Source organism: Gobio gobio, assembly GCF_949357685.1.
Source record: "Gobio gobio genome assembly, chromosome: 14".
NCBI classification, from domain to species: domain Eukaryota; kingdom Metazoa; phylum Chordata; class Actinopteri; order Cypriniformes; family Gobionidae; genus Gobio; species Gobio gobio.
In genome coordinates, this window is record NC_137107.1 from 37,640,724 (window position 1) to 37,664,691 (window position 23,968).

Consider the following 23,968-nt stretch of genomic DNA (forward strand, 5'->3'; position numbering starts at 1 on the left):
ATATATGATAAAAGGCATAAAGACAGGCAAAAAGGCATAAAGAGCCCAAACAGTTATTTAACCCTTGTGCATCCTTATGGACATTTTTGGCTTTTTCATTTTTTTTTTTTTTTTTCATAACTTTGCCTGTGGTAAATTAAAAAAAAATTTACCAGATGCTGCCATTTTTTTCAGGTTTGGCGTATAAAACAAATACTCACTTTATTCCTGTTTTCTGTTTATACATATTATAAAGCCAATTTGATTAATTATGCAGCTGTAATTGTGTGGGTGTGTTAGTATGGATGTCAGAGTGTGGTGTGTATGTATGTAATAAAACATTTGTGTGTGCGTGTGTGTGCTTTTACTATTTGAGAGAGAAAAACTCAACTGCAAATAACAAATCCAACCGCTGTGTGTATCAGTGGAGTTTTGCTGGCATCTCCAATGGGGAAAAAGTTGGCACTGCGCCCAAACAAAATTTTACTGAGAGCTAATTTTTTGAGATATCAACCTCAGATTTGGAACGCATCTTTTTTAGATTTAAGGCTTTGATTTTCTAGCAGTTTTTAAAAAAAATTTTTTTTATAAAATATTATTCATAAATCAAAAACCTCTACTAAAACTTTTTTGTTTTGTTTGACTTTTTAAACTGTTTTCACTTCAACAATAATCTGCCAAGGGTCTTGTTTAAAATGAGACCAAACTTAAGTCTGTGCTCCCAAGATTCCTTTTTTATGACAGTTTTTCAACATGGACATTTTTGTCAACATGTGTAACTTTTTTAAATTGATGTACAAGGATTAATAGATGGGGCAAATATTGTGAAAGGTGTTTATACAAAATACAGCCAAACAAATAAAAATGTGCATTAGTAAATTAAAAATGACAGACAGACTTAATTTGGTAATGTTGTCCTATGCTAAAATACTGGTTGTTGAGGAGAGCAGATACAGTAACTGTATTGATTCAGGTGTTCATGAACCTTCTGTGTTGACAGTATAAACATAAGATCATATTCATGTGGGACCATTACAATGAAACAGACGCTGGACAAAACAAAGACATAATCATTTGGAAAACATTCTTTGTCACCTGAAAATAACTACTCTTTACAAACCAGAGAAATCAAATATGCCACTTCTGATATTTTGAATATGATCCAGTAAAAAAAAAAATGCATTTCTTGTTCACATGAAATAAAATAACATAAAAAATGAATAATTTTTCTCCATTAGCATCTGCTCTTGTTTGTTTGTTCAGATCAGATTTCATTATTTTTGTTTAGATATTTTTCCTGGAATTTTTTTAAAATCTGTAAATCAAACTGAAAACATGTTTTATAATTGAACCCATCACATGAGGTTGTTTTACAATAATCAAATATGTCCTTGTTTCTCACTGGACATAAACATAAACAATACCAATCCATCATATTTACGGAGCCCCTAAAGGGACATGGTGATGGAATAAATATGAGATGGGAGGAAAAAAAATATATATAACATATTGCACCCCAAACCTTACATCACTTGCAAAACGTCACTAGCAAAACTTTTGCATTCCACTGAGAAACTTTGTGTTCCCCAGAGAAACATTACGTTTGCTCGCAAAACGTTTGAATTCACCTGAGAAACTTTGCGTTCACTCACAAAACCTTTGCGTTCCCTCGAGAATAGCCAGAGAAACTTTACTTTCACTCACAAAACCTTTGCGTTCCCTCGAGAATACCCAGAGAAACTGAACGTTCACTCACAAAACGCTTGCGTTCCCCCGAGAAACTTTGCGTTCACTCACAAAACGTTTGCGTTCCCCCGAGAAACTTTGCGTTCAGTCATAAATCGTGTATTCCCCCGAGAAACTTTGTGTTCACTCACAAAACTTTTGCATTGCCCTGAGAAACTTTGCGTTCACTCACAAAATGTTTGCGTTCCCCCGAGAAACATTACGTTTGCTCGCAAAACTTTTTAATTGCCCTGAGAAACTTTGCATTCGTTCACAAAACGTTTGCGTTCCCCTGAAAAACTTTGCGTTGCCCTGAGAAACTTTGCGTTCAGACATAAATAGTCTGCATTCCCCCGAGAAACTTTGTGTTCGCTCACAAAACTTTTGCGTTGTCCTGAGAAACACTTGGGGTTACTTGACTGTAACCCTGTTCCCTGATAAAGCGGAACGAGATGCTGCATAAGCTTATGCAAATGGGGATGTCTTTGACATAACCAGCTGTGAAAATAGTGTGAAAACACGTCAATGAAATTGACCCGGGAGGTATTTATAGCCTCGGCTGGTGACGTCATAGGCGCACCTGCTGCACGAGGCTATAAATAGATGAGCTTCAGCTGGAGCAAACCAGATCTTCTTTGTTTGAAGACCAGTCCTGAAGCATCATCAGCACGGCCTAGCAAAGCAGCATCTCGTTCCGCTTTATCAGGGAACAGGGTTACAGTCAAGTAACCCCAAGTGTTCCCTTTCAAAAGCTACACTCAATGCTGCATAAGCTTATGCAAATGGGAACGAGAATACCCACGCCGCCGTGCTTGATGGTGCCTGGACCCCTTACGGTTGTGTAGGTGTGCACAAGAACGCAAGAAGCCTCAGGCATTAGCCTGTGATGTCGACTCAAGGACATGAGAGCCCAGAGTGGCATGAGCATCCAAGCTATAAAGTCTTAAGAATGTGTGCGGAGAGGACCAACCTGCCGCATCACAAACACTTTGTAAGGGAGCACCCCTTGCTAACGCAGTAGAAGAGGCGACTCCCCTGGTGGAGTGAGCCCTTAATCCTATAGGTGAAGCTTGACCGCGCGCCTCATAGGCAAGAGCAGTAGCATCCCTGACCCAATGTGACATTGTTTGATGGTGGTAGAACCTCTGTTACGGCCCCCATGGCAAACAAACAGTTGCTCTGACTTACGCCACTGGCTAGTGCGGTGGACGTAAGCCTGAAGAGCATGGACTGGACACAGTCTATGAAGTTTCTCCTGATCCGGCGTTGTGAACGGCAGAGGGCAGAAGGTTTCAAGAGTGACAGGATGTACAGTCGACAAAGGAACCTTAGGCAGGTAGTCAGGGTGGGGATGCAAAATCACTTTCACCAAACCTGGGGCAAAGTCTAAGCAGGATGGCGATATTGACAGAGCCTGCATGTCCCCAATTCTTTTCAGAGAAGTTATAGCCATAAGAAAAACCATCTTTAGAGTCAGAAGTTCGTCAGACGCTGATTCTAGAGGTTCAAAGGGGGTCTCAACCAGACCCTCGAGGGCTAAAACTAAGTCCCATGAAGGGATCTTGGCTCTTAATGGAGGCCACAACTGCCTGGCACAACAAAGTGAGCAGGCAGAAGATGCCTCCCAAGCGGCACCCCATCCACCAGGGCGTGGCAAGCCAAAAGAGCGGCCACATAAACCCTGAGAGTGGAGGGGAAAGCTAATGTTTCAAAGGGGGACTCAACCAGACCCTCGAGGACTTAAGCTAAGTCCCATGAAGGGATCTTGGTTCTAACAGGTGGCCTCAACCGCCTACCCCACGAATGAAGCGAGCGAGTAGAGGATGTCTCCCGAGCGGCACCCCATCCACCAAGGCGTGGCAAGCCGAAAGAGCGGCCACATGAACCCTGAGAGTGGAGGGGCAGGTGCCTGATGACAACTTTTCTTGCAGAAAATCCAGAACTGAAGTTACCTGGCAGTTGACTGAATCTACATTGTGTCGTACACCACCTTTCAAAGACACCACATTTATTAGCATAAACTTTCCGAGTGGAGGAAGCTCTAGCACTTAGGATGGTCTCAATAACTGCAGGCGAAAGCCCCGTGTCCCTCAGTTGGTGCCCTTCAGGGGCCAAACATGAAGGTTTCACAGGTCGGGCCTGGAATGGAATATCGTGCCCTCTGCCTGAGACAGAAGGTCCCTCCTCGCCGGAATCGCCCAAGGCGAGCCGTTGAGGAGAGACACTATCTCCGAGAACCAAACCCTGTTCGACCAACGCAGCGCTATTGATAAGAAGCAAGACCCTTGTTGGGGAACCCCGGCTAGAACTCCCAGGAGCAGAGCGACTGGAAGGAGGGCATAAAGACGCATTTTGGGCCATGTATGAACCATCACATCCAGACCCAGCGGGGCTGGGTGACAGAGAGAAGCAGGGACATTGCGCTGTCTGAGAAGAGGCGAAGAGGTCCACTCCCTGTGGTCAGCTCTGTAAAATCTGATCCAGATCTGCTTGACTACTTCTGGGTGGAGTTTCCACCCCCCCATCTGTAACTCTGTCTGGACAGTAAATCTGCTCCCACATTCAACCGCCCTTGAATGTACACTGCTCGAGTGACAGGAACTTGTTCTGAGCCCAGAGAAAAATCTGTCTCGCTATTCTGATAGCGTGAGCACAGACCCCCCTGGTGATTATATATGAGATATTTAGCTGTACTGTCCACCTGCACTAGGACATGACAGCCCCTCAATTGGGGGAGAAAGTATTTCAGGGCCAGAAATACAGCCGTCAACTCGAGGCAGTTGATGTGCCAACTGAGTTGATGACCCTCCCATTCCCGTTGGGCTGGACGACCACTTAAGGCCGCACCCCAGCCCGTCAGGGAAGCGTCCGTCGTTAGCAACTTGCGACGACAAGGTACGCCTAGAGTGGGACCCAAGGCAAAAACCGGGGTCTGAACCACATAGTTAGTGTACGAAGCCACATGGCGCGCCACTTTATTTGCCTGAGGATTGGCCCTAAGTCCTCTGGCTTTGAGCCACAACTGAAACGGTCTTATGTGCAACAACCCCAAAGGGAAACCCGTGGATGCTGATGCCATTAGACCTAACACTCTGGTGCTGATGATCAGTAAGATCTTGGTCTAGCCTGACTTTGCTCAGGGAATACTGAATGGTCTTGATTCAAGCCACCTTGGTGACCAAAAACCGAACAAACCCTAGATAAGTCGTTCTCTGGGCAGGAGAAAGAACACTTTTCTTGGTGTTGAGTCTCAACCCTAGAGAAACTAGATGAGCTAACACACTGTGTTGAAGCACCATCTCATGTGATTGTGCTAATTTTAGCAATCGCCTCTGTAATTAAAAATTTGAATAACCCGGAATCCCAATGGAGCCGGTAATACATCCATACATTTCGTATACGTGCGGTTACAAGGCTAGCCGAATGGAAGACCCGAAATTGGTAAGCTTTTGCCCCCAAGAGCGAAACTCAGGAACTTCCTGTGTTGTGGCAGTCTTTATATGCGAATACATGCGTCCTTCGGATCAATCGTGCCGAATCCAATCACAATGTTGAATATGCGACACGACCGCCTTCACTGTAACATCTTAACCTTGAGTACTTTAACTGCTTCACGGTTTAAGACTCGAAGATCTAAGATTGGACACCCCCCCACCCTACTGGGGACCAGGAAGTAACTGCTGTCACTTGTGACAGTACGAACGCCAACTCCGCCTTCACGGAAGTGGAGACCACGCCGTTCAAACACGGAGGACGACAAATAAATTAGTTTACTAATTTTTACTGTGCTTAACACCCATGCAGAAACGCCTGGCAGAAGTTCACACGCTGCCTGAGACTCTGAGAGTGACAATTTTAACACTTCCTGTTGAGGGGATGTTAGACGTTCTATGTCCTGGATGATAGCAGGATTTAAACACTGAACGTCTAACATTTCACTGGAAACCACTGCCCCCCCGAATCACCAGAGGCGGCGGGGATGGAGTGGTTTTGAGGATAACGGGGTGGGGCAAGCAAATGTTTGACATGCCCTGTCCCGTGGGGGCAGACTGGGCACCTGACCACCGGACTTCTTATATTGATGACAGTCCCGAGGTCTGCCCTGAGAGGTTGTTGAGGATGACGAGCTGGTCCCCAGTCTTTACGAGGGAGAGCACGACTTGCCACACTCTGCTTATTACCCCCCTGAATCTTGAAGGACCGAAGAGAGGTTATGTGGCTGACAGCCCCTCCCCTTGAGTGCATTGAGGAAGAAACTGAGTGAACACTTCCTCATGTTTCTTCCACTCCTTTAAATCTGGCCACTACAGAGTTAACTGAGTCATCAAATGAACCACTCAAATCCTTCAGAAGGTCAGACTGATATGCCTGCAAGACAGCCATTGTGTGCAGCACAGCACCAGCCTGTCCCCTTATATTTATAATTCTTATATAAATCATATACAATATATATTATATATATATTCCATATAAAATAATATACAATATATAATTCATACATATATAAGCTTTGCCCACGACAGCCGACGTTTATTTTCTACATGGCTTCGTGGGGAGGTATGTCTCTTTAATGAAAATGCAGACCCAGGCGAGAGATCTGGGGGAGAGATCTCCCACCTGGGGTATTCTCACATATCAACGCGATTTCGCACCCATGATAGTCGAAAATGTCGACATCAAGGGTACAAAAACACGTGAAGTAAATGTTTTTTCTAGAAAGAAACCTCAAGCTCACTGCGTTCGGGGATCTCTCATTCACGGTACCAGACAAACTGCCCTGGCCACCGCGCGAACAACCACCTCGATAAATTCCTCGTCTATCATGTGAGGAACGATCGCAGGCAGCTGCTCGAGGTCCGCGGACCCAGAGATTCATCATCATTCCCCGCGCGAGCCGAAGAAACGCCGGAGCGCGCTTCGGGATCACGCGGGGAAACATGCATTTGTTGAGCGAGCAAGCGAAAGGGACGGACCCGTCTCTTGCTCGTCAACAAACCCATTCGAGAGCTCCGAAAACTGGTGCGGACTGAAAGTAGCCCAGACGAGCATAAAGCATTCTAACTGCAAAGGCTTGCAATGCTCGCACTCGTCTGACTCAATGCAGCAACCGCATGCTCTTCCCCAAACACACACAGCAATAAACGTGTGCATCCAGTTCTGTTATTTGAAAGAGAACATGGATATACAGCGTTTTACTCTGCTGACTCGTTTCCAACTGATCAGATTTAACTAGAACTCTTTCCACTAATGTTTCTTTGTAACAGAGATGAGAAAGAGAGAGAAATCTGCACACTGCCATGTTGAAAACGAACTCCTAACAAAGATCTCGAGTTGAGTCTTGAAAGAGAGAGAGAATTTTTTTTTTTTTTCAGAGACTTTGTAACACACCATAACACAGAGTTGGTCTGAAAACAAAAAGACCTGGTTTGCTCCAGCTGAAGCTCATCTATTTATAGCCTCGTGCAGCAGGTGCGCCTATGACGTCACCAGCCGAGGCTATAAATACCTCCCGGGTCAATTTCATTGACGTGTTTTCACACTATTTTCACAGCTGGTTATGTCAAAGACATCCCCATTTGCATAAGCTTATGCAGCATTGAGTGTAGCTTTTGAAAGGGAACTTTGCGTTCACTCACAAAACTTTTGCGTTCCCCCAAGAAACATTACGTTTGCTCGCAAAATTCCTCTGAGAAATTTTGCTTTAGCTCACAAAACGTTTGCATTCCCCCGAGAAACTTTGCGTTCGTTTGCAAAACTTTTTGCGTTCCCCTGAGAAACTTTGCGTTCATTTGCAAAACTTTTGTGTTCCCCTGAGAAACTTTGCGTTCAGTCACAAATTGTTTGCGTTCCCCCCGAGAAACTTTGTGTTCACTCACAAAACTTTTACGTTGCCCTGAGAAACTTTGCGTTCCCCTGAGAAACTTCCCAAGAAACTTTGTGTTCGCCAGAGGTGGACAGTAACGAAGTACATTTACTTGAGTGCTGTACTTAAGTACACTTTTTGAGTATCTGTACTTTACTGAAGTATTATTTTTTAGGGAAACTTTTACTTTTACTTCACTACATTTGAAAGACAAATATCGTACTTTTTACTCCACTACATTTCTATCAAGGCCCTCGAAGTCAAAAGTCGCTTCGGTAGCAGCTTTGCAAGTCAGTGGATGATTTTTTTTCTTCTTTAAAAGTTTTTTTTTTTCTTTTTTGCTAAATGTAAATGTCTGGGAGAAAGAGAAGCATAGACATTTGGATGAATCTGAAAAAGCATGATGAAAGAGCTCAGTTCAGTCTGTTTTTATGTGCCTCTGAGATGCACGAGTACTGAATAGAGCTTCTTTTGTGTGTGTTTCACACTTAAACAGATCAATACACACAATGTGAATTTTCATTTTGGGAAGTATTCACGCAAACAAAGTTGATTATGTCTTAAGTAAACGTAAACAGTTGGGGGGATATCGGATGTGTATCAGTGTGTTGGATTTGTGCATTCTGCCTTAAAGTGACAGCAGCTTTGTAAAAAGCTTTGTAACTTTTAAGCATTTAAATTAGTTCAAGGTGGTCGTATAGAGCATCACTGACTGGCTTAAACCACCATGGGATAGCGTGCATTTATACAACAATGCAACAATAATAAAATAATGCATTGACATAAAAAAGGAAATTTACTTTTGATACTTAAGTACTTTTAAAAGCAAGTACTTCTGTACTTTTACTTAAGTAAAAATAGTTTTTAACAACTTTGACTTGTAACGGAGTAATATTTGACTAGTAGTACTTTTACTTTCACTCAAGTAATGGAGTTGTGTACTTTGTCCACCTCTGGTGTTCGCTCTCAAAACTTTTGCGTTGCCCCGAGAAACTTTGCGTTGCTCGCAAAACCTTTGCGTTCCCTCGAGAATCCCCAGAGAAACTTTCCGTTCACTTACAAAACGTTTGCTTTCCCCAAAGAAACTTTGCGTTTGCTCACAAAACGTTTGCGTTCCCCGATAAACTTTGCGTTTGCTCGCAAAACTTTTGCGTCCCCCCCGAGAAACTTGACATTTGTCATTGGCATATTTTTTTCCCATGGGAAACTCCTTACTTCCTTCAGTACTTCTTATCAAAGGACAATATGAATCATGATCTATTTAACTTTAAAGAATAGGAGCAATTAGGCTCAGTTCAACTCATAGTTACTGATAGCTACTGTAAAAAGGTACCACCTATATTTCATGAGGTTTTGCAACCAACTGCCTACCAATTAAAAATATAGTGGTCATCAAACTGCCACTTTCTACATTTTACATGGCCAAAGCACCATGTAAAAGAGCAGTATATCCTAGAGTTGGAATTTTCCTGCTAGTTTTATAGGTAATTTCTGTATGTTTACAACATGACATAGACCTTGAGGCAAAGCTTTTAAACTTGCTTTTCAACCAAGTTTCTGCCAATGGAAGAATAGACTGAAATTTGCATATGTGAAACTTCCAGAAAGAATTGCTCAACCCATAAAACAAGCAGACAGATCCATACCACCAATCAAAGGTTTAAAGTTCTACAGAAACAATTTTCAACTTGAATTTTCAGCACTTTTATTTATTATTTATCCATCTTTTATGGAGTTTGGGATTATTATAACCCCATTATCATTTTTTTTCTTTTAAAGAAATGTATACAGTACTTTTATTCAGTAAGGATGCATTAAATTGATCAAAAGTGACAGTATAACTATTTTATAAAAAAAATATGTATATATTTTAAATAAATGTTGTTCTTGTGAACTTTCTATTCATTAATGAATCCTGAAAAAAGTATAGCAGTTTCCACAAAAATATTAAGCAGCACAACTGTGTGTGTGTATTCTTTGTTCAGTTGTGGTCATAATTTCACTTTCTTTCCTTTTATTGGTAGAAACTATGAAATTGAATGGAAACAAGAATGGAATAAACAAGAGCATCAGGACAAAAAAGGAAAGGTCAGAGCACAAAAGGTGAACCTCTCTAATGAATATTCATGAGCAATCTGAGCAGCCATGGCAGCTAAGTCTAGCATTTTTAGTAAATCACTGATTTTTTTTGCACTAATTTTATTTTGTGCCAAGTTTTTACAGAGCCAAATGAACACAATAGTATGTTAGAGGGATGAAGGATCTAAAGTCTTTAAATGCACACCAAACATGGGTGGTTGCCTACTTAGAATCACTAAAACACATACACTGATCAGGCATAACATTATGACAGGTGAAGTGAATAACACTGATTATTTCTTCCTTACGGCACCTGTTAGTGGGTGGGATATATTACACAGCAAGTGAACATTTTATCCTCAAAGTTGATTTGTTAGAAGCAGGAAAAATGGGCAAGGGTAAAGATTTGAGTGAGTTTGACAAGGGCCAAGCTCTTGTGGGGTGTTCCCGGTCTGCAGTGGTCAGTAGCTATCAAAAGTGGTCCAAGGAACAGTGGTGAACTGGAGACAGGGTCATGGGCGGCCAATGCTCATTGATGTATGTAGGGAGCAAAGGCTGGCACATGTGGTCCGATCAAACAGACGAGCTACTGTAGCTCACATTGTTCAAGAAGTTAATGCTGGTTCTGATAGAAAGGTGTCAGAATACTGTGTATGGGGCTGCATAGCCGCAGACCAGTCAGCGTGCCCATGCTGACCCCTGTCCACCACCGAAAGCACCAACAGTGGGCACATGAGCATCAGAAATGGACCATGGAGCAATGGAAGAAGGTGGCCTGGTCTGATGAATCATGTTTTCTTTTACATCACGTGGATGGCCGGGTGCGTGTGTGTGGCTCACCTTTTCTGCTGGGAAACCTTGGGTCCTGCCATTCATGTATTCCCTGGTGGCTGTGGGCTCTTTCAGCAGGATAATGAGCCCTGCCACAAATTAAAAATGGTTCAGGGAGGGTTTGAGGAGCACCACAACGAGTTTGAGGTGTTGACTTGACCTCCATATTCCCCAGATCTCAATCCAATCAAGGATCTGTGGGATGTGCTGAACAAACAAGTCCGATCCATGGAGGCCCCCCCTCACAACTTACAGGACTTAAAGGATCTGCTGCTAACATATCGGTGCCAAATACCACAGCACACCTTCAGGGGTCTAGTGGAGTCCATGCCTCGAAGGGTCAGGGCTGTTTTGCCAGCAAAAAAGGGGACCAACACAATATTATTAATGTTATGCCTGATCGTTGTATGTCTAATCATTCTTGTCTGTAGCTCCAGTGTGCACATATGGGCCAAGATTTCAGGATAAATATATGAGCAATAATGATGCGAAAAGTTTAGTAAATTGCTAAATGTAAACTAATTTATCTACAATATGTTTGTGGGATCAGATAATCATCAGAACACTCACATTAGCTGTGCAATTTAAATTGTGGAGAAAAAACATTCAGAACTTCTAAAGTATGTTACCTACGGCTTTGAATCAACTTCCTAAACCTCAAAGTTTGCCTGTGCATCTGTAAAGTCCAAATCTTTTGCTCATCTTTCCAATGAATGCCCATACTTATAAATCTTATATACTGTAGATCATAGTCATATATGGATGTTGTCACAACATATGCACCTCTGATCTAACCTCATTTGTATAATTCATAGAAACTTGAACTGTCAGAAGACAAGTCCTGACTCATAAACAAACATGACTTAAGACAGTTCTCTGGAAACTAAAAGGGCATGAATACATTACCAGCAATTTGTTTTCATAAGCATTTAGCCGTTAGCTTGACACAACTGTAACATGGGAACACACGCTAATCAATAAGTTTGTACTTTCTGCTTTGGCATGCAGGCTCTTTCGTATCAGTTTCTGTCAGCTTTACGATATTAAGTGCTACCGGTGTAAGCATGGAAATAATATGCAAATACATTTGCCATCTGACTCCTCCAGAATCGGCTTAATCTCCAACCTACCATTAATCTGATGACAAAAATAAGCACTAAGCACATGGAAAGCATAATATTAAGACTGCAGATTGAGACGGACATAAACATGACAGATATCAAATGAGAGAGAGCGAGAGAGAGAGAGAGAGAGAGAGAGAGAGAGAGAGAGAGAGAGCGAGAGAGAGAGAGAGAGAGAGAGAGAGAGAGAGAGAGAGAGAGAGAGAGAGAGAGAGAGAGAGAGAGAGAGAGAGAGAGAGAGAGAGAACTTTTATTTCCCCTTGTGAACAGGGTGGCATCACAGATTAAAAGAAGAAAAAAAAAAACCTCCAGCTGGCATTTTCTCCATATCTGATTACGTAAAAGATTATATCATCATAACAGAAAGACCTGGTCCAACTGTGTTGGGCTTCATTCCCTCTCGATGCAAAGTGGAATAGTTCATGACACTGCCCTGACACAAGCTGGCAACCAACCAGCGCCTCAATAAGTTCAACAAGCAAGAGGATTGAAGGAGGTCAATACACCTGTATGCCCCATGGTTCAATACACCTTCAATGCATTGCTGAAAAATTGCGTCTGGCTTGCTAAAGGCTAATTGTATCAATTGACCTATCAGTAAGCCCCTCCCCTCGAACGCAGATGAGCCAATAGCAGTTGAGTATCAGTTGCGCTGGGACCGGAACTCGGACATCTTTAGGTGTCAGCGCCATAGAGAAACATTGGAAAATCCAAAGCTCTCATCGGTTTGATGGTGTTTATGCTACAAAAATGCTATAATGTCGTGCCTGAGGTACTGTAACACTGATTCCAGGGATCCTGAGAGGATTTTCTGTTTGTCATACTGTCGTTAAGTTACGATTAAAGTCCCTGCTAACATACAAACCGAAATAACTAACTGTTCTCACGTCATGTAACACTGTAAGTTAGGTCAAAAACACAAAGGTCTACATTTCAGTGCCTCTCCATATTAAACTGGTTATATGTAAATTAATTTAATTTTAGATATGTTTAAGGTCTACATTATCTGTCCTACAGGACTCCTATTTTGATGGGTATTATAGTCTCCAGGTAACGAAAGGAAGAGCTTGCATGCAGTTTATCGGAGTTGTTTTGCAGATAAGTTACAAAGTTTACCAGTTATTAACTGCACCCTCGAAAAGGCATACGGTCTGTATATGTTTGTTTACTGTTAGTTGTATGAGTGTTTGTGTAATTTGCTGTGTATGTTAATGGTAATGCAACAGAGAGAGATAGTTTGGGAATGAGACGTTAATGCGCACTTCTTATGCTTTGTTTGTTCAGCTCTTACGATGACATTTTGGAGTGAAAAAGGACATCATAAACTTGATAAACCATCAGTAAAGTTTGGCCATCATTCGGACGGGATATACGCTACATTCTGTGTCCAAAAACATCTTGGGATAAGGTTTTCAGCTGTCATTGCAAGATATAGCAACTCCGTTTGTTTGTCCGAGTTAGCAATTACATTATGGTCAATTACATTATGTGTCCAACGATGTACCATTCTGATACATTGACTTGTAGACGACTCTAACATCTCAAACATATGTGGCTGAATTAAACCAATATTTCCACTTGCCATTGTGTAGCGTTTACTACAGTTACTACGTTTACTATTCATGGTTCCGTGTATACTAAATGCATGAAGGCATTTTGATGATCAAAGATGAGTTTTAACCAATGAAATAATTACTAAATTCAGAATGTATAAAATACTAAAACTATTAATAAACTGTCTCTAAACTGTCATCTAATTGGTCTGTTGAGCACTAACCTTAATTGGCAATCAGTCAGTAAAGCTATAAAGGTGTGTGGATTGCTGCTGACCCTTTAATCTTCAAAACAGAGTTTAATCCAGTAATGAGGCATCACATGGACATGTCTGACTGTGATGTGTATATACTGTCATTTATTATGCAATCAAAAAGAAAATTATTGCTGGTCTTCAATCGGTGCACATTATTGCATTTCTGCCAAGAAATAAACATCAAAATAGTGATAGTGACCTCAAAGAAGACTTTTCCCAGACACATTGATCTCGCATTGATTTATTGACTTATAAATGTACTGAATGCTTGTCCATTGGCAAACAAATGGTGCACTCTGAACTGTTGCAGAAAAGGAACTGACAATCACTGGCTTGTTACTTAGTGGTGTGGTGACAGCAAGCACAACAAGAATATCATCTACTTCTAACAGTAACTTCCTGCCATTCATTTGTCGTCTATGCTCCTGATGGCATTATCCACTGTCTAACGCTTTGATTTTAAGAATGTTCCATTTGATCTGATAATTGGTATTAGAAGATTGCCTTCCTACTGTTTACAGCTATCTTACATAACTTCCAAGTGGGAGTAAGCCGCTAAGCAGGGCGAACAGTAGCAAGCATGGGCTTGCCGACAAGTCAGCACGCATCTAAAGATTATCTAGCAACCCGCGCTCTCACCCACCCGCGACTCTTGTATTCCATTCCTGTCCCCATATAATTCCATAGATAGGCCTCTGAGAGGTCTTGCTGGCATTAGGAATTAATGTTCTCAATCTCAGGTTAAAGCTATGAAAAGATCTAGGACTACCTGACCTAATTTTGCCTCATTTTATGTACAGAAGGTTTTACATTTGCACTTTGCATTGCGAGGAATTCAACTATATTATGCTTTTTTACAGTTTCAACTTTCTTTAGTGTGTAATGTTGCTGTTTGAGCATGAAAAATTTCTGCAAAGTTACAAAGTACAAAGTCACTCCAAAGGGAGTTATTCTCTATATCAGTTTCGATTGTGCTCCTTTTTTTTCCAGGAATACACACTTCACAATATCCCTCATTTAAATAATTCCCAACCAAGGAATATGCAAAATAAAGGGGGCAAGGCCTGGTTGAGTGGCGTTATAGTGTGTTGTGGTATGTTATGGTATGGTATGGTATGTTATAGATGTTATGGTAAAGGACATGCTGTTACCGAAACAAGCTCAAAGCGGTGGACTAATCACAACAGGCTGATCCAGCTGACCAATCAGAGCACATTGTGCTTTTCAGAAGGAGGGGCTTCATAGAGACCGGAACTAAACAGAGGCTGAATTGCCCCCTATACCCTCAAATAGGGTATTATTTAAGGGGCACAGCCATTTGTAGTGGTGTCCAAAAACATAGTGGACGTTATTGAGTGCACTCATTCAATCTCACATTGGGAACAAGTGCACAGCCGATATACACACAACGGCTGTCCAACTTAACGCACTTGTTTTCACTCACTCATTCAAGTGAACTATATTAGTGGACTAACGTAGGGAATAGTGAATGAGGGAATAGGGGGCGATTTCTGATTCAGCCAGAGTGTTACTGACAGACTGGAAAGAGAGGTGCTGCAATCATGTAAACTATGTGAAAAACAATGTGTTTTTTGAACATTCAAGCATGAAAACCTAATCTAGAAGACCCTAAAAACAAAATCAAGACTTTTTAAAAGGCATAATATGCCCTCTTTAAATTACTGTATTAAACTACACTTGGGCTAATGCATATTAACTATATAGTTCATCAGAAACTATGTGCATAAATATAGAATATGCGAATATAGAATGATGTCAGAACGATAGTATCTGTTTTTACTAACTACACATCAATTAGATTTCTTGCATGAATGCAAACGAATGGATGCATGTCTGTCATAGTTTGAGTATTGCTACAGAGCAATGAGGTTATATGGGTTGTATCAGCACATATCAGTATATGGCTTAGGAAGTACAATTTTCCATTTAGTATGACCATTTATCAGTGAAGATGGTAAAACAGCAGTTCAGTCGAATAGATGACATGGTGCTTGTAGTCATGGTAACAAAATAAAATGAAATCATTTTTTTTGCTTCTACCTTGTTCCTCTTGGTAGAAAAAAAGGCCAAGGTGGTGAATCATAGTAGGAGTGCATTAGAGAGTAGTAACCATAACTGCAAACATATGCAGTATCTTTTACTAAATGTAAAATGTTTCACATTTTTGGGATCTATAAACTGCATGTTGTCACATGCCAAACGTCTGCCAAAGGAACACAATTACAGATTTCCTAGAATGGGGCCGTCTGTTTAGATATCATCTAGAATTTAGCGGAAAACCATATAGCAGGAAGCAATTCTTAAAGAGTTTCTCAAACAGAAACTGATAACTTTCACGGTCGTTGAACAATTGTTTTCTGACAGTTTACAGTGTTCAGACATTTGTCAGTCTACAATGTGTTGTTCTTTCGAATGCTTTTTTCTCCAGCCCCCGCAGTGAAACTCTGCACCAGCTGCAGAATACATAACCATCCAACCCAAGCTAGATCCAACCCACCTCCTCTTCAGAGGTGTGAGCGGCGGTGTAGTGTTGCACTAATGGGTGACATAGACCTGAAAGGTGATCGGTCGTGAGCCAAATCCAGACTAATGTTAGGGATTAGGATCATTATATTGTTGACGGGTGGACCTGTGTCTTTGGGGACATATCTAGTCATCCAGGTGGGTGGCGATGACTGCGTAAGACTAATTAACAGCAAATCTTTAAAGTAGCCTGTCGTCATTCCGGTATAATCAGATCACATGAAGGGTGTGAACTCATGATAAATTACTAATGGCACATGGCCTGACAGATATCGTAAAAGCTAGCTACTTGTTTTAGCTAGAAAATAACAGGCTTGCCTTTTTCTTAAAGGGATAGTTCACTCAAAAAAATTCAATTCAATATTAAATTACAATAATTAAACAATTTTTATTGCACAAGTGCATTGATTAATTTAACCGTGATTTAATCACATTGTAGGGATGCACAATATATCAGCCACAAAATCGGTATATATCGGCCGACATATGTTCATTTTCAAGGTTATCGGTTATATTAAAGCCGATAAATAATGGATTATTTCCTTCAGATGCGCACTGTTCGCCTTGATGGTTTTGAATCACTTGAAATATGATTGAAATCACTTCAAAAAGGAAAACAGTTAAAGTAGCTCACTTTAAAAATGAAAATTAGCCCATGATTTACTCACCCTCAAGCCATTCTAGGTCTATATGACTTTCTTCTTTCTGATGAACTCACTGATCCCGTCACTTCCATTATAAAGCTTGGACGTGTCAGGATATTTATTAAAATAACTGTTTTCTGTTTTCATCAGAAAGAAGAAAGTCATATATGGCTTGAAGGTGAGTAAATCATGGGGCAATTTTCATTTGAAAGTGAACTACTCCTTTAAGTGCAACATGAGCAGCGCAAGTCTTTCATATAGGCTACATAAAACTATGAGAACATTATATTTGTGTGTTTGGGACATGGCTTTTATTGGTGAGACTTTTGTTTTGTAATCAGGCTCTCAAAAATTATATAAAAATTTGGATTTAGATTTATCAGCCAATATATAGGTTATCTGCTTTCAAATATAAAGAATTATCGGTTATCTGTATCAGCCAAAATCTTCATATCGTTGCATCCCTTTCACATTGTGTATCTTTTACCGTTCTGTCATCATTTACACACCCTCATGCTGATCCAAACTTTTCTTTTTTCTGCAGAACGCATAAGAAGATATTGCTTTCCTATACAATGAAAGTCAATGGGGTCCAAAACAACACTGAGAAAAAATAACATTTCAAAACTTGCTGAAATTTTGTGATTCAAAGAATACAATAGTCATACAGATTTAGAACAGCATGAGGGTAAGTAAATGACAAAACTTAAATTTTTGGGTGAACTATCCCTTTAAGAGAAAAGATTCACTTCAATGCTATCAGTTTCCACAAATTGTTTGATTTGAATTATCAAATCAATAATAATACATTATATTATATGCATTATATTATATTAATGAAGAGGTGCTTTTGGCCCTGAGAGATACTGTAATGTAAGTGAATCAGTCTGGTGTGAATGCATCTGAATTTGATATAAAATAAAAAGAGATACAAAATGCAAAGAAAAGAAGTATCACGTGTAGATACTGCACAGAGCCCAAAATACACTTCGTTAATATAGATATACATCAAAAATTGTTATTGTTGATGGAATAACACGCCTTAGATAAACAACAGTGAAACTGTGAACAGTTAAACGGTAAAACCAGTCAGACTAGCTCTAAGACATCTTCCCCGGTAGACAAATATCAGCACTTGTGTTTGTGAACTCACTCAACTTCTGCAAGACCAAAACAGATTCAAATTTCTAATTTCAGCATTAATCCGCCCATGTTTTAAGGAACTTCTAATTTCAGGGTGGCTTTGACAGCTTGGTGAGCGTTTTTCTCAGTCGCTTTGGTACATTTCTCGAATCATCCTCGACATTTGCAAAACAGTAAGTCCATTTCTCAAAACAATTCGTACAAATAGCAAAACACCATGGATTACCTGCAAAAGCCAGTCTCTTGCTCAAAATCCTTAGTTCATCTCTCAAAAGTCAATATCTGTGTCAATGAACATGTCAGTGCCATCAGAATGACAAGTCCTTGTGTCATTGTGTACGGATAAGACGGTCAAATTGCTTAGTCATATTGTCAATATAACCGTGTACACTGGAGGGATGTTCTGATGTAAATATGGCTAAAATTTTGATGACAATTATTGTAAATTGTAGGTTACACCTTAGTGTATGTGGGAGTTTGAATGCAAGAGACTGCTTTTACTGTTTGTACTGTAATTTGTTGACAGACCATGTCATTGCGATACAGAAAGGAAAAGACAGCACTGCATAGCACAAAGAAACCCCCCCCCCCCCCCTGAACGTCTAACGGAAATGTATAGAAATATGCTTGACATTTTATGACAACTTGTTCAACCATTTTGCATGTAAAGACTTACGCTATGAACTAATGCCTAAATGTTGTGGGGGCGAGACTATTCAACAGAGACCCATTATAATACATTTTGATCAACATGACATAAGCAACTGATAATGTAGGAAACAGCAGAGAATTGTACATAATCATTTGCATGGATGCACACAAGCATTTGCAACTTGTTCAAAGAAATGAAAAACTGCTTTTTTGATGTGCACAAGTGACTCGATGATGTGAAGATTGAACAGGTAGCTTTGAGAATTTCAATTCTGATCTGAGAAATGTACCAGAGCGACTGAGAAAAACTGTAAATGCCGTGCATTCAACAAATTGCAGCGAATTACCTGCCAGACTGACATTCCATTTTTTTAAGGAAAAAACTCTTTTCCATACAATTTTATATGTCTGTCGAGATCCAAAAAGGACAAAAAAAAAAAAACTATAACAGTCCACTAAATGACTATAAAAGTAGTCCATATATGCACTGTATCAAGTCTTCTGATACCATGCAATGGATTTTTAGAGGGAACAGGATAGAATTTTAATAATTCAATTAAAATCTTTCTAACCACCGAAGCTCTAATCTCATTCAAATGATTAGAACATTCAAACTGCTGTTACAGCTTGTAAAGATTCCTCAAAAATTATCACTTAGTGCTCCACTGAAAACATTTGGAGGTTTAGGTTAGGAACAATATGAAGGGAAGTAAATAACGTTTTGGGTGAACTACTGTATCGTTTTAAGTTAAACTGCTATACAAAAAGAAATTGAGTAAACCTCCAAAAATGATTCATTCGGAAGTGCAAACAGTGACTCATAAACATATATAGCTCTGACATGAGATCCGTTCCTAACATAGACCTGATGCTACAAAGCAATAAAAGCATATGCAGAGGTCAATGAGTTTATCGAGTGAACAGGAAATAGGTCAGTGCTGAACAGAAGCTGGCTTAAGGGGGATATTTGTACGAATTCGCTTGCTTTTTTATTGCCAAATGTGTAAACAGCTTGTGACAAAACTTTCCGACTTCCCATTGACTATGAAAGCCTGTAGACATATTTGTATGTGAAGGACTCGGAAAATCAAAAGGATGTGATGTTTACGAGCACTCCTGTGATTTTATTCCATTCAATTAATGATAATGCCAAAAGAGCTATTCTGTACTGTTATTTCATTGTGTCATGCAAAGAAAAATGATTCATTAAAAAAGTCTCACATATCCAGATTTGTATAGTCTATAGCAGGGGTGTCCAATCCTGCTCCTGGAGGGCCACTGTCCTGCAGAGTTTAGCTCCAACCACAATTAAACACACCTGAACCCGCGAATCAAGGTCTTATTAGGTATACTAGTTCAGTATGGAGTACCACAAGGCTCAGTGCTAGGACCGCTACTCTTCACCCTGTACATGCTACCACTGGGAGATATCATTAGGAAGCATGGCGTTAGTTTTCATTGTTATGCTGACGATACTCAGCTCTATATTTCTTCACGTCCTGAAGAAACTTACAAATTCACAAGATTAACGGAATGCATAGCTGATATAAAACATTGGATGACCGGTAATTTCCTGCAACTCAATTCAGAAAAAACTGAATTTTTAATTATTGGACAAAAAAGCTCCACAAGTAGTAACCTAGAATACTGTCTAACACTTGATGGCTGTTCTGTCAAGTCCTCGTCGTCAGTGAGGAACCTGGGTGCGCTCTTTGATACCAATCTTTCGTTTGAAAGCCACGTTTCTAGAATCTGTAAAACTGCTTTCTACCATCTTAAAAATATATCTAAACTACGGCACATGCTCTCAATGCAAAATGCTGAACAGTTAGTTCATGCGTTCATGACCTCAAGGCTAGATTATTGTAATGCTCTACTGGGTGGTTGCCCTGCTCGCTTAAAAATTAAACTCCAGCTGGTCCAAAACGCAGCAGCTCGAGTTCTTACTAGAACCAGGAAGTATGACCATATTAGCCCAGTTCTGTCAACACTGCACTGGCTGCCTATTAAACATCACATAAATTTTAAAATCTTACTTATTACTTACAAAGCACTAAATGGTTTAGCTCCCCAATACTTGAGCGAGCTCTTAACATATTATACTCCATCACGTCTACTGCGGTCTCTAAATTCTGGCCAGTTGATAATACCGAGAATATCCAAATCAACTGCAGGCGGTTGATCCTTTTCCTATTTAGCTCCGAAACTCTGGAACAGTCTTCCTAACATTGTTCGGGAAGCAGACACACTCTGTCAGTTTAAATCTAGACTAAAAACACATCTCTTTCCTGTGGCATACACATAAAACACTTTTTCAATGAAATGATTGTTAGGCTGCATTAACTAGGTCAGCCGGAACCGGGAACACTTCCCATAACACCTGATGTACTCGTTACATCATCAGAAGAATGGCATCTACGCTAATGATAGTCTCTCTGTTTTATACCGAGGTTTACTGCAGTCAGCCGGATCCGGGCCGTATCCAGTTCAGATGGTGGACCTGCGCCCAGAGAAGACCAACACAGGACCCCGAAGTGTCTGCAGAGACCGTGATTAGACTCCCCCTGCAACTGCCTCATCGACACGGCATCCTCAATAAACCCGTCTCCGGCGTTTTGACTCAGATTGTTTGAATATTACAATTAAATAATACTTAAATCGATATGTCATCCTCAATAAACCCGTCTCCAGCGTGTTGCCTCCGATCATTCGAATATTGCACTTTAATAATTATTTAATCAACATCATCCTCAATAAACCCGTCTCCAGCATGTTGCCCCCGGTCCCTCGAATATTCTGATCTATTATGACCTCTGAGCTGTAAAGCTGCCAGAATAATAATAATAATACGCTGTTTGTTAATTGGCCAGAGGAGAACTGGCACCTCGACTGAGCCTGGTTTCTCCCAAGGTTTATTTTTCTCCATTAGGTCACCTAATGGGGTTTTGGTTTCCTTGCCACTGTTGCCTCTGGCTTGGCGTGCTCAGTTGGGGACACAAAATTTTTCAACTAAACATCGAAATAAATCTAATTAATAAACTAAATTGACCATTTAAACTAAATTACTGATCGAATTATTGATCTAAAGCCCACACTGTCACTGTATGATAATTGAAATGAACTGATGACATCAGCGTTTTTCCAGAATGGCTATACAGCTGAATAAAATTATGCTGCATTATTTTCCTGTTTAACACTGTAAAGCTGCTTTGAAACAATCTACATTGTTAAAAGTGCTATATAAATAAAGTTGACTTGACTTGACTTGACTAGAAACTTCCATGCAGGTGTGTTGAGGCAAGTTGGAGCTAAACTCTGCAGGACAGTGGCCCTCCAGGACCGACTTTGGACACCTCTGGTCTATAGTCTCAAATATACTCTGATCAAGCTATCATAAGTGTAATTTGAATTACCTCATCTGTCAACATAATGCAGGTGAATTACAGAGTTTGTGCAAACATATCGCTATGATCCGATGCTTTCTTAAATGCTGCTTTCTCACCGCTGTCATTTTTGTTGTGTTTTTATTATATTGAGAGGAAATCACACATCACATATTTATGCATTCATCTAAACGTCACTTTTTAACAGCATGGCATCAAGATGTTCGCTAACACTAGAAGGGAGATGTATATAAAGTGTACCGGTCAAAAGTTTGGAAACATTATTATTTTTAATGTTTTGTATCTTATGCTCATCAAGCCTGCATTTCTTTGTTAAAAAATACAGAAAAAAACAGTGATGTTGTGAAATATTATTACAATTTAAAATAATGGTTTTCTATTTTAGTATACTTAAAAAATAAAAAATAAATTTAAAAAAATTATATATATATATATATATATATATATATATATATATTAGGGCTGGGCAAATTAACGCGTTAACGCGGGCGATTAATTTTTTCAGCTTAACGCAATTAAAATATTTAACGCAAATAACGCAGCGTCCGTTTTTATATCCATTTTTGCTTAGCGTTACATGATCATCACGCTCTTATTCATGTAAATGCTTCCAAGCGTGACAAGACACAAGCGAACGCGCTGTATGCCAATGTCCTGTGTGTGTGTGTGTGTGTGTGTGTGTGTGTGTGTGTGTGTGTGTGTGTGTGTGTGTGTGTGTCAGTGTCCTGTTTGTGTGGATGCGTCTCATGTCAGCTAATCAAGGGACACACACACACACACACACTCGACGCATAGATAGACTCGCGTCAGTTTCCTGCTCACATCGAGTTCTCATTTGCTCTTGAACAAACAATAACACAGAGGATTTTGAGTATTCTCATATTAGGAGTCTATTAGTTAAATAACATCTTAAATGAACTTAAAGAGTTGTGAGGAAATGAGATGCGCGGGACAGCGCGTGAGATCCGCGGCTGTTCTTAAAGAGACAGGAGCACTGATGATGCCTGTCATTAATGTTCATCAAAGAACAACGGGAACAGAGAAAATTTTAGCTTTAATGATGATTCATCTATATTTAATTTATTATTTATGCAGTTAAGAAAGATAACTATTACATTTCTGTATATGTATAACAGGGAAGGCCATGAGTAAATATAACATTTATTATTTTGGGTTTATGTAAAGATTGTTTTAAGTTCACTTAAATTAAAAGTTGTTTTTTTAAAGCCTAATAAATGTTGAAATTGGGAGCTTTCAGTTATACTGTAATGTAACGTCATTAATGTTTCATAGACACTTTAGTATCAGTGATACTGGCCTTCATTCATAAAAATATGACAATACAACACATATTTAAAATATGCTGTCTTTAAATTGTTTATACATTAATTTGGAGAGTAACTGAAATTATTACAATATCAAAATATTAAAAACGTAAAATATTAAAAACTTGCGATTAATCGCGATTAATTACAGAAAAAAGTGCGATTAATTTGTTAATTTTTTTAATCGATGCCCAGCACTAATATATATATATTATATATATATATATATATATACATTTTTTTTTAAGTGATAGTAAAGATTTATATTGTTAGAAAAGATTTCTGTTTTGAATAAATGCTGTTCTTTTCAAGTTTTTATACATCATGGAATCCTGAAAAAAGTTCAAAAAAATATATTAAGAAGCAGAACTGTTTCCAACATTGATGATAAATCAGCATTAGAATGATTTCTGAAGGATCATGTGACACTGAAGACTGGAGTAATGATGCTGAAAATTCAGCTTTGCATCACAGGAATAAATTATATTTTAAAGTATATTCAAATTGAAAACCATTATTTTAAATTGTAATAATATTTCACAATATTACAGATTTTTCTGTATTTTTTATCAAATAAATGCAGGCTTGATGAGCAAAAATATAAAAAATAGTAATGTTTCCAAACTTTTGACCAGTACTATATATATCCAACACCTCATGACCGTTCAATCCAAACTGTTAGCCACATTTACCAGATAAACTCCGCATACCACGTTTGATTCATATTGCCGCTATATGATCCAGGGCCTTGAGAAGGCTCTAAACAACAAAAGATAGATTTCATGATAGCGGGAGTTTTATTTGCCAGCTCAATAAACAACCAGAGTGACATGCAAGTGTGTTGAACAT

The 23,968-nt window shown here is 39.6% G+C and overlaps 1 protein-coding gene across 1 annotated transcript in view; it reads right to left on the minus strand.

Annotated features, from left to right (window-relative positions):
* prlra (prolactin receptor a) overlaps positions 1-23,968 on the minus strand; it is a 42,772-nt gene that overhangs the window by 15,851 nt on the left and 2,953 nt on the right. The window lies entirely within an intron of this gene.